This window comes from Delphinus delphis, chromosome 3, assembly GCF_949987515.2.
Source record: "Delphinus delphis chromosome 3, mDelDel1.2, whole genome shotgun sequence".
Taxonomy (NCBI): Eukaryota; Metazoa; Chordata; class Mammalia; order Artiodactyla; family Delphinidae; genus Delphinus; species Delphinus delphis.
Window position 1 is genome coordinate 123556897 of NC_082685.1, and position 9826 is coordinate 123566722.

Below are 9826 nucleotides of genomic sequence, written 5' to 3' on the forward strand. Positions count from 1 at the left end.
ACGTAGCAGCCCTGTTTGTATTAGAAAAAACTAGGAACAACAAAGTGCACATCAGAAAAATAATAAATATTCACAAAAGGGAATTTGGTACAGCATTGAAAATGAATAAACCGTAAGCCTAGAGAAATCTCAAAAACATAACTTGAGCCAAAGAGACAAGTCATAGATGAATACATATGGTATGATTCAATTATGTTAAGTTCAAAATAAGGCAAATTTAAACATTTTAAGAATAATACATAGGTGGCTGGACCATAAGTAAATCAAGGACTGATTAAAAATCAGGATAGTGGTTACCTCTGACATGGAAAGGGGAAGAATGCTACAGTGAGGGTCATACAGGGAACTCCTAAGATACATATTATGCTCTACTTCTTAAATGGGATACTGGGTACATGGGTGTTCATTTCCTTATTTTTTAAATTGTACATTACAGTTTATATACTTTTTAATGTATGCTGTATTTCACAATTTAAAAAATTGTCTATTTTAAAACTCCAAAACTAATCTCACTCAAAACTTTCCCCACCCCTGTTATAAGCCATTCTTGAGGCCTGGTTGTAGGATGACCAACCATCCCAATTTACCTGGAACTGTCCAGTTTTAGCCCTGACAGCCCCTCATTCTGGGAAACCCTTGATCCTGGGCAAGCCAGGACAGTTGCTCCCCCTACCTAGAGAATCTTAAGCAAAGAGGACAGGACCCCTGCTGCCCCTCCCTTTCCTTGGAGCAGAGGGAATTAAGTTCTGCCTCTGGGACCACTCCTCCTCCATCCCTTTTCAGAGCCTTTACTATGATGTTGGGAGGTGGGGAGGTGAGAAAACAAGAGGAAGAACACATGATTCTTAGTCACCATTGCCATCTTCCTTTGGTTGTCATCACTTCTCTGGCTAAGACTGACTTGTTGCAATGACCCTGGTACAATATAAGCTGGCCCTCGTATAGGGCACATGTGTGAGGATGCCAGCGGAGCCCTGGGGGGCCTCTCCAGCATGTAATTCCCCTGGATGGGAATTCTGGCTCCAGCTCAACACCTTCCTGGCCTGGGGACACACCCCACTCCTTTTTCTGTTCATACCCTACCTGATGTCCCCTCAACTTGGGAGAAGACAGATGTCTCAAGGCCTGCTTTCTTCTCTGGCTTCCACTTGACTTGGGCAACCCCATTTCATTGCTACACCATCAGTAGGAGTCCAGGCTTCTCTGCTGTTGCCCTCTCTCAGCCATGCCCTCTCTCTCCACTCCCCAATTGGATATTGCTTAGAGGATATCCAACAGGAAAACGAGGCGCCAATCTACCCTTCCATGGCATCACAAATCTTTATGAAAGATTCTCCTGGGGCTGCTCTTATTCCACAAGCATCCTCGCCACGGGGGAAGAGGGATGAGCCTCAACACACTATTTCCTACTGGGCCAGCACCAACAGTTCTCTTCCCAAACACTTCCCAGGCCTCTGCTCATTTAGGCATGGAGTGGGATAAGTGAGAAGCAGATGTATGGTAACAGGACTGGTTCTCCTCCACATCTCTGTACTGCCTTGACAGTTGTCTGCCACACTGAAGTACTAAGTACCTCTTTTTCCATTGGTCTAAAGAAATCATGGCATCAGCACCTCATTCTCTGTGGGACACAGTCTCTGAAAAATAAATACTTCCACGCTGTTTCATGCTCTTTGGACATAAATGTCAAAAGACACACTAAAGATCTGTTCCTGATACTTGAGAGAAGATCTCCATTATGGCAACTCCCCAGGTTAATGACACATTTTCAGTAAGATGCTATCACCTGTTAGCAACACGCCCATTTCCTTGAGGAGGTGGTTTTAGTGAATAATGATGTTGTCTATATCAGTGCTTTGCAACCCAGGCTACAGATGAGAAATCCCTGGGGAGCATTTACAAAGTCCTGAGGCCCTGGGCTTACCCCAGGCCAACTGAATCAGCATCTCTGCAGGTGGAGGCCCAGAGCAGGAATTTTTTGAAAGGTACCCCAGTGCAGCTTATAACATGTAAATCATACATCAATAAGGTTCATTTTTTAAAAACTTCCCAGGTAATTCTAATATTACTTCAATAACTTTTATATTAGGCCAGAATAACCTTGGGAGAAAGATTAGTACCATCGTAAAGAACATCCTTGTGTGCCAGACCTGAAATGAGCACGCCATTATGCTTTATATGATGTTTCATGGCCTTAGAAAACTGGTTAATTTATAGTCTGTGTTCATAGGGAAAAGGCACTCCATAATCACCAGATTATATTTGTAATATGTGGCACCATTTACATTTAGAGAGAGAATTTCAGTTCCTAAAGCACTTTCATATCTATCAAAGAACTTTGTTTCCTTTGAGACTCATATCAACTGATGAAAATAGGCAGAGACAAGAATCCTTGATGAAACTAAGACTTCAGTTCAGCTAACTGACTTGCCTAGCTGGTACGCTATGTCCTTTACCTAGAGACTTTCTCTGAACCTCCTAACAACCTGTCAAAAGCTGGAAAACCCAGACCTGTTCTAAGCATCATCTAATATGAAAAAAGGACGAAAGTGAATTCACATCCAAAGCATAGTGATTTGACATTAATGTGTGAGATTGGCTGCATTAACAGCTAGTCCTAATCTTAATCCTCCACTGATAATATCCTTCTTCTAGATTTTCAGTCTATCAGTCCTCTAATAAATGTGATTAGCAAACCCTCCATGATTGAAAGCATCCAATGTTAGATATAGCTCCTTCTCTAAAGGGAAAAAATGAAACCATTTGTCAAAGATTTGCTAGAAAGGTTAATAGAAAATAAAAATTATATCCAAACATTTAGAGAATGGTTAATTTGAATGAGAAAAAAAAGTAAAATAAATTTATCTAAATAACTCACAACTATGACCACGTATTTTTGACAAAAGCACAAAAGCAATGTGTGTTTTCAACAGCAGGTACTGGAACAATTGAACATCTATACATAAAAATAATGAACCTCAACATGAACTTCACACCTTATACAAAAATTAACTCAAAATGGAGTATATCTTTTGGAGATCGTGATTTCAATTTTGGGGGGTATATATACAAAAGTGGGATTGCTGGATCATACAGTAGTTCTATTTTTAATCTTCTGAGGAACCTCCACACTGTTTCCCATAAAAGCTATAGCATTTTACATTCCCACCAACAGTGTACAAGGGTCCCAATTTCTCCACATCCTTGCCAACACTTCTTTATCTTTTGTTTTTCGATTATAGCCATCCTACCAAGCGCAAAGCAATATCTCATTGTGGTTTTGATTTTAATTTCCCTAAAGATTAGTGACTTTGAACGTTTTTTCAGATATCTGTTGGCCATTTGCATGTCTTCTTTGGAGAAATGTTTATTAAGCCTTTTGCCCATTTTGTAATTGGGTCACTTGTTACTTTGCTATTGAGTTCTAGGAGTTCTTTATACATTGGTATTTTGGATATTAACCCCTTATTAGATATATGAATCGAAAGTATTTTCTCCCATTCAGTAGGTTGCTGTTTCATTCTTTTGATTGTTTCCTTGCCTGTGCAGAAGTATTTTTTGTTTTTTGGTTTTTTGGTTTTTGGTTTTTGTTTTTTTGCAGTACGCAGGCCTCTCACTGCTGTGGCCTCTCCCGTTGCGGAGCACAGGCTCTGGATTGCGCAGGCTCAGCAGCCATGGTCACGGGCCCAGCCGCTCCGTGGCATGTGGGATCTTCCTGGACCGGGGCACAAACCCGTGTCCCCTGCATCGGCAGGCGGACTCTCAACCACTGCGCCACCAGGGAAGCCCCTGTGCAGAAGTTTTTGATTTGATATTGTCCTGCTTATCTATTTTAGCTTGTGTCGCATGTCCTTTTGGTGTCATAACCAAAAATATCATTGCTGAGGTTAATGGCAACAAGTTATTCTTCTATGTTTACTTTGAGGAATTTTATAGTTTCAGGTCTTGCATTTAAGTCTTTAATCCATTTTAAGTTGATTTTTATGTATGGTGTAAGACTGGAGTACAATTTTATTCTTTCGCATGTGGATATCCAATTTTCTGATAACCATTTGTTGAAGAGGTTATCCTTTCCCCACTGTGTATTCTTGGCACTCTCATTAAACACCAGTTCACTGCATATGAGTGGGTTACTTCTGGGCTCTCTATCAGTCTATATGTCTGTCTTTACACCAGCACCATACTGTTTTAATTATTGTGGCCTTGTGATATATTTTGAAATCAGGAATTGTGATGCCTCCAGCTTTGTTCTTCTTTCTCAATATTGTTTTGACTACTTGTGGTCATCTGTGGTTCCAGGTGAATTTTAAAAATTTTTTTTCTATTTCTGTGAGAAATGCTATTGGGATTTTGATGGGAATACCATTGAATTGGTAGATCACTTTGGGTAGTATGGATATTTTAACAATATTAAATCTGTTAATCCATGAATATGGAATGTCTTTCTATGTATTTGTCTCTAATTTCTTTCATCAACGTTTGGTAGTTCTCAGAATTGAAGTCAGGATCTCAAAGAGATATCAACACTCACATACTCATTGCAGCATTATTCACACTAGCCAACATATGGGAAAAACCTAAATGTTCATCAATGGATGAACGGGTAAAGTGGTATATACATATACAAATGGAATAATATTCAGCCTTAAAAAGAAGGAAATCCTGCCATATGTGACAACATAGATGAACCTGGAGGACATTATGCTAAGTGAAATAAGCCAGCCACAGAAGGACAAATACTGCATGATTCCACTTATATGAGGTATCTAAAAATAGTCAAACTGATAGAAACAGAGAATGGTGGTCGCCAGGGCCTGGAGGGAAGGGGAAAGAGGGAGTTGTTGTTCAACAGGTATAAAGCTTCAGTTATGCAAGATGAATACTTTTTAGAGATCTGCTGTACATCAGAGTGCCTATAGTTAATTATTCAGTAGTGTACACTTAAAAAATTGTCAAGAGGGTAGATGTCACGTTAAGTGTTCTTAACACTAAGAAAAGGTGGGGAGGATGAGGAAACTTTTGGAGGTGATGAATTACCTTAATCGTGGTAATGGTTTCATAAGTGTCTACATATCTCTAACCTCATCAAATTGTATACATTAAATATGTCCAGTTATTGTTTATCAATTATACCTCAATAAAGGTGTTTTTTTAAAAAGAATTAAAAAATATATAAACAAAAAATACAACAGCAACAAAAATGGATTCTATAACTAAATGTAAAACATAAAATTATAAAACTTTTAGGAGAAATGAGTTGTTACCTAAGGTTAGGCAGCATTCTTAGACATGATTCTAAAAGCACTCTCCACACAAGAAAATAATTATTGTGTTTGTGGTTTTTCATTTGTTTTTCAAATTTTTATGAATTTCACTTAACAATTATTATAGTATTTTTAAACTTTTTTATTGAAGTATGATTTACAATGTTGTGTTAGTTTCAGGTGTACAGCAAAATGATTCAGTTATATATATATATATATACATTTATATATTTTATATATATATATAAATATTTTTCACATTCTTTTCCATTATAGGTTATTACAAGATATTGACTATAATTCCCTGTGATAAACAGTAGATCCTTGTTGTTTATCTATTTTAATATGATAGTGTGTATACGTTAATCACAAACTGCTAATCTATCTTTCCCCCTACTCCCACTATCCCCTATGGTAACCATAAGTTTGTAGAAAATAATTATTTATTTTATCAAAACTAAGAACTTTTGCTCTGTAAATGCAACTGTTAAAGCTGAAAACAGAGAATCACATGTCAAACAAAGAACTTGTACCCAGAATATATAAAGAATTCTCTAAACTCAGAAGAAAACAACCCAATTAATAAATGAACAAAGACAATAAGTGGGTAAGAGACAATTCACCAAAGAGGATATACAGTTGTCAAATAAGCACATGAAAGTTGTTTAACACTATTATCCATTCAAGAAATGCAAATTAAAACTATGATATATACCACAATACATTCTTTAGGATGGCTAGAATGAAAAATATTGACAATATCAGGTGTTGGCAAAGATATGGCACACCTAGAATTCTCATTCACTGCTAGTGGGAACACACATTGTATAGACACTCTGGAAGATAGTTTGCCAGTTTCTAAAAAGTTGAACATACACATATCATAGGACCCAGCAACCACACCCATGGGTATTGACAATGGAGAAATGAAAAGTTAGGTTCACATAAATACCTAAATATAAATGTTTACAGGACCTTTGTCCATAATCACCAAAAGCTGGAAATAACCCAAATGCCTATCCACGAATAAATGCATAAACAAACTACAGTATTTCCATTTAATGGAATACTGGTCAGCAGAGAAAAGGGAAGGAACTGTTGATATATGTAACAACCTGAATGGACCTCAAAAAAAGAAGCCAGCTTCAAAAGATTATCTCTTGTATGATTTTGCTTATATAACATTGTTTGAAAGACAAAACTATAGTGATGGAGAACAGGTCAGTGGTCACCAGGGATTAGAGGGGGAGGAAGATGCTACTATGGGTACAGAAGGAGAGAGTTTATCCTGATTGTGGTAGTGGCCACATGAATCAACTCATGTGTTACAATGCATAGAATTCTACACCACTTCCCAAATTTCAATATATTACTGTATACAATTTTTTACTGTTTTTAATTTACCTATATAGAAGCAGAAATGAACCTTGAGAAACATCCACTTTTATCCCTTTACAGTCTATTCTCCACTGAGCAATCAGAGTTGCCCTTTTAAATGCAAATTTGTTCATGTCATGCATCTGCTCAAGACATCCAGGGCCTTCCCAACAATCTTAGAATAAAATCCAAAATCTTTAAGGCCTTTGTGATCCTACCCATGCCCCACTCCCTGCCCTCAATCCTTCTACTCTCTCCCTGGCTCCCCATGCTCCAGCCACACTGACCTCCTTGCTGTTCCTCAAAATATACTCCTGCCTCAGGGTCCTCGCATTTGCTGTTCCCTTTGCCTAGAACTCCCTTCCCTCGGATATCACGGAGGCTTGCTGCCTCACTTCAGTCAGGTCTCCATTTGCATGTCATTCCTCTAGGGAGGCCTTCTGGGACCACCGTATCTCAGAGAGCAAATCCCCTCACACTGCTTTTTTTTTAATTGTTGTGGTTATCTCAACTGATTGATTAAATCTTCTTATTCCCCTCCTACCCGCTCCCTCTCTCTCTCCCTCAATGAGGATGGCACTTCTTGGCTTTTTTTAAATGAATGAATCCCCAGAACCTAGAATAGTACCTGGTACATAGCAGGCAATCAAATTATTGTCAAAATCAATGTACAGAGTAAAATGACTTTTATCATGTGATTGAGAAAATCACAGGTAACTTTCATTGTCGTCTTTGTCCTCATCAACCCCTTGCCTGGCCATTCACCCTTGTGCATCAGGTGACAACAGCTACTCAGCCCTGCTCCTGCCACCAGTCAATTCTGAAAAGTCTCAACTTCCTTCCTCCCTAGTAAACACAGACAGGAGGTTTAAATATATATTAAAATTCACTGGGAGTTATTTATTTTGTTATTAAAATATTACTAAATGTTGTTCTAGCTGCCTATTGTTCACTGTCAATGAAGTTTAAATCATTCTCACAACGTATGAAGAGACACCACTTTAGAGCAAAAAACTAAGACTCATTTCTTTGATTTCTGTGTTTGGGGACAGGGGAGGGTATGCTCAGCCATTTATTTTAGGCATATTTCACAGAATTCAAGAGAGCCCATTTTAGAAAATGACTGCAGCCTCATCCCATTATATCTTCAGAACTAAATTACTTACATTTCATTTTATTCTGAAAATAGCTTGTTATAAGCCAATTCTTTGGACACTGGAACCCTGGAGAGGGGTGGAGTATAAAGTCACATTTGTTAAATATGAAGCTCTTCAACTGGTGATTTGTTGTTCTTTCCAGAATTATGGGTAAATGTTAAACTTTGAAATGTCATCTCTTCATTGCCAGATAGCCAATCTTTTCCCTGGGAAACTGTTAGTTCTGAGATCACTGATTATATCTTTTCAATTGCACCATATTCCAAATATGAAATTTTAGCAGTTGTAACATGACCAGAATAAAACAGAAAAAGTTTTAAAGCCAGGTATTTTATAAATAGGAGATGTCTTATATTAATAAAAATAAAGTCTGTCTTCCTTGCTTGAAAAACATACTATCTTAAAGTTTATTCCTAGTTTTAAAAGATATTTTCAACAAATGGTAAATTTTAAAAAATATTATGCTCTTTATTATAAAGAAGAACCTGAAATAGTTCATTCATGTTATAATGTTTCTCAACAATGGGAACATTTTAGAACTGTATCATTCTTCAGATTACTGCCTTAGATAAATGTTTTCTTTTATTTCATCCACAGCGTCACAATTTGTGGTTAAAATTACACCTTCCAGGAAAAAAAAAAAAGTTACTGAGGTGACAATTTAGCTCCTAAGTTAAAACGACATGAACAATCAGAAGAAAATGTAAGGGAAAATCTTCATGACATTGGACTTGGCAATGATTTCTTGGATATGACACAAAAAGCACAGGCAATAAGAGCTAAAATAGATAAATGGAACTACATCAAACTTAAAAACTTTTGTGCATCAAAGGACACAATCAACAGAGTAAGAAGGCAACCTATGGAATTGGGGAAAATATTTATAAATCATATAACTGATAAAAGGTTAATATATAGAATATACAAATGACTCCTACAACTCAACAACAAAACATCTAATAACCTGATTTTAAAAAGGGGCAAAGGACTTCGACAGACATTTCTCCAAAGATAATATACAAATGGCCAATGCACATTTAAAAAACATATTCAACATCACTAATCATCAGAGAAATGTAAATCAAAACCACAATGAGATATCATCCTTCACCCAGCAGGATGGCCACTATCAAAAATAAGAGAAAATAACAAGTGTTGGTAGGAGATAGAAAATTTGAAACTCTTATGCACTGCTGATTTTTTTTATAAAATCATGCAACAGATAAGGTAAACAGTATGAGTTTCCTCCAAAAAAAATTTTTTTTAATTCCATATGATCCAGCAATCCCACTTTTGGGTGTATACCCAAAAGAACTGCAGGACCTTTAAAAGATATTTGCACATCACGTCCATAGCAGCACTATTCTCAATAGCCACAATAGGTAGAAGCAACTCAGAAGTCCACCAACAGATGAACTGATAAATAAAACGTGATATACACATACAGTGGAATATTATTCATCCTTAAAAAGGAAAGGAATCTTGCCACATACTACAACATGGATAACTTTGAGGATATTATGCTAAGTGAAATATGCCAATCACAAAAAGACAAACACTGTATGACTCTCTTATAAAAGGTATATAAAGTAGGCAAATTCATACAGAGAGAAAGTAGCATGGTAGTTAACAGGATGGGGGAAGGGGCACAAGGGGAGTTGTTTAATGGGCAGAAAGTTTCAAATTTGCAAGACGAAAAATTTTGGAGAGCTGTTTCACAGCAATAAGCATATAATTCACACTGCTGAACTGTATACTTAAAAATGATAAAGATGGTAACTTTTATGCTACCTATTTTTTACCACATTTTTTTTGTAAAGCTACATAAGTGGTTTAATTGGCCACACTGTCCAAAGACTTGGTGTGATCCTTCATGAGAGTGAGGTCTAGACACATGTCCAAGAAAGTCCTCAGAAAGAGAGGCCATTGCTGATACTTCAACACTCAGCCCAGAACTAAACCAGCATATGATGGCAGAAAAGTACAAAAAGAAAATCACTGGTTACCTATGCAATATGATTTAAAGAA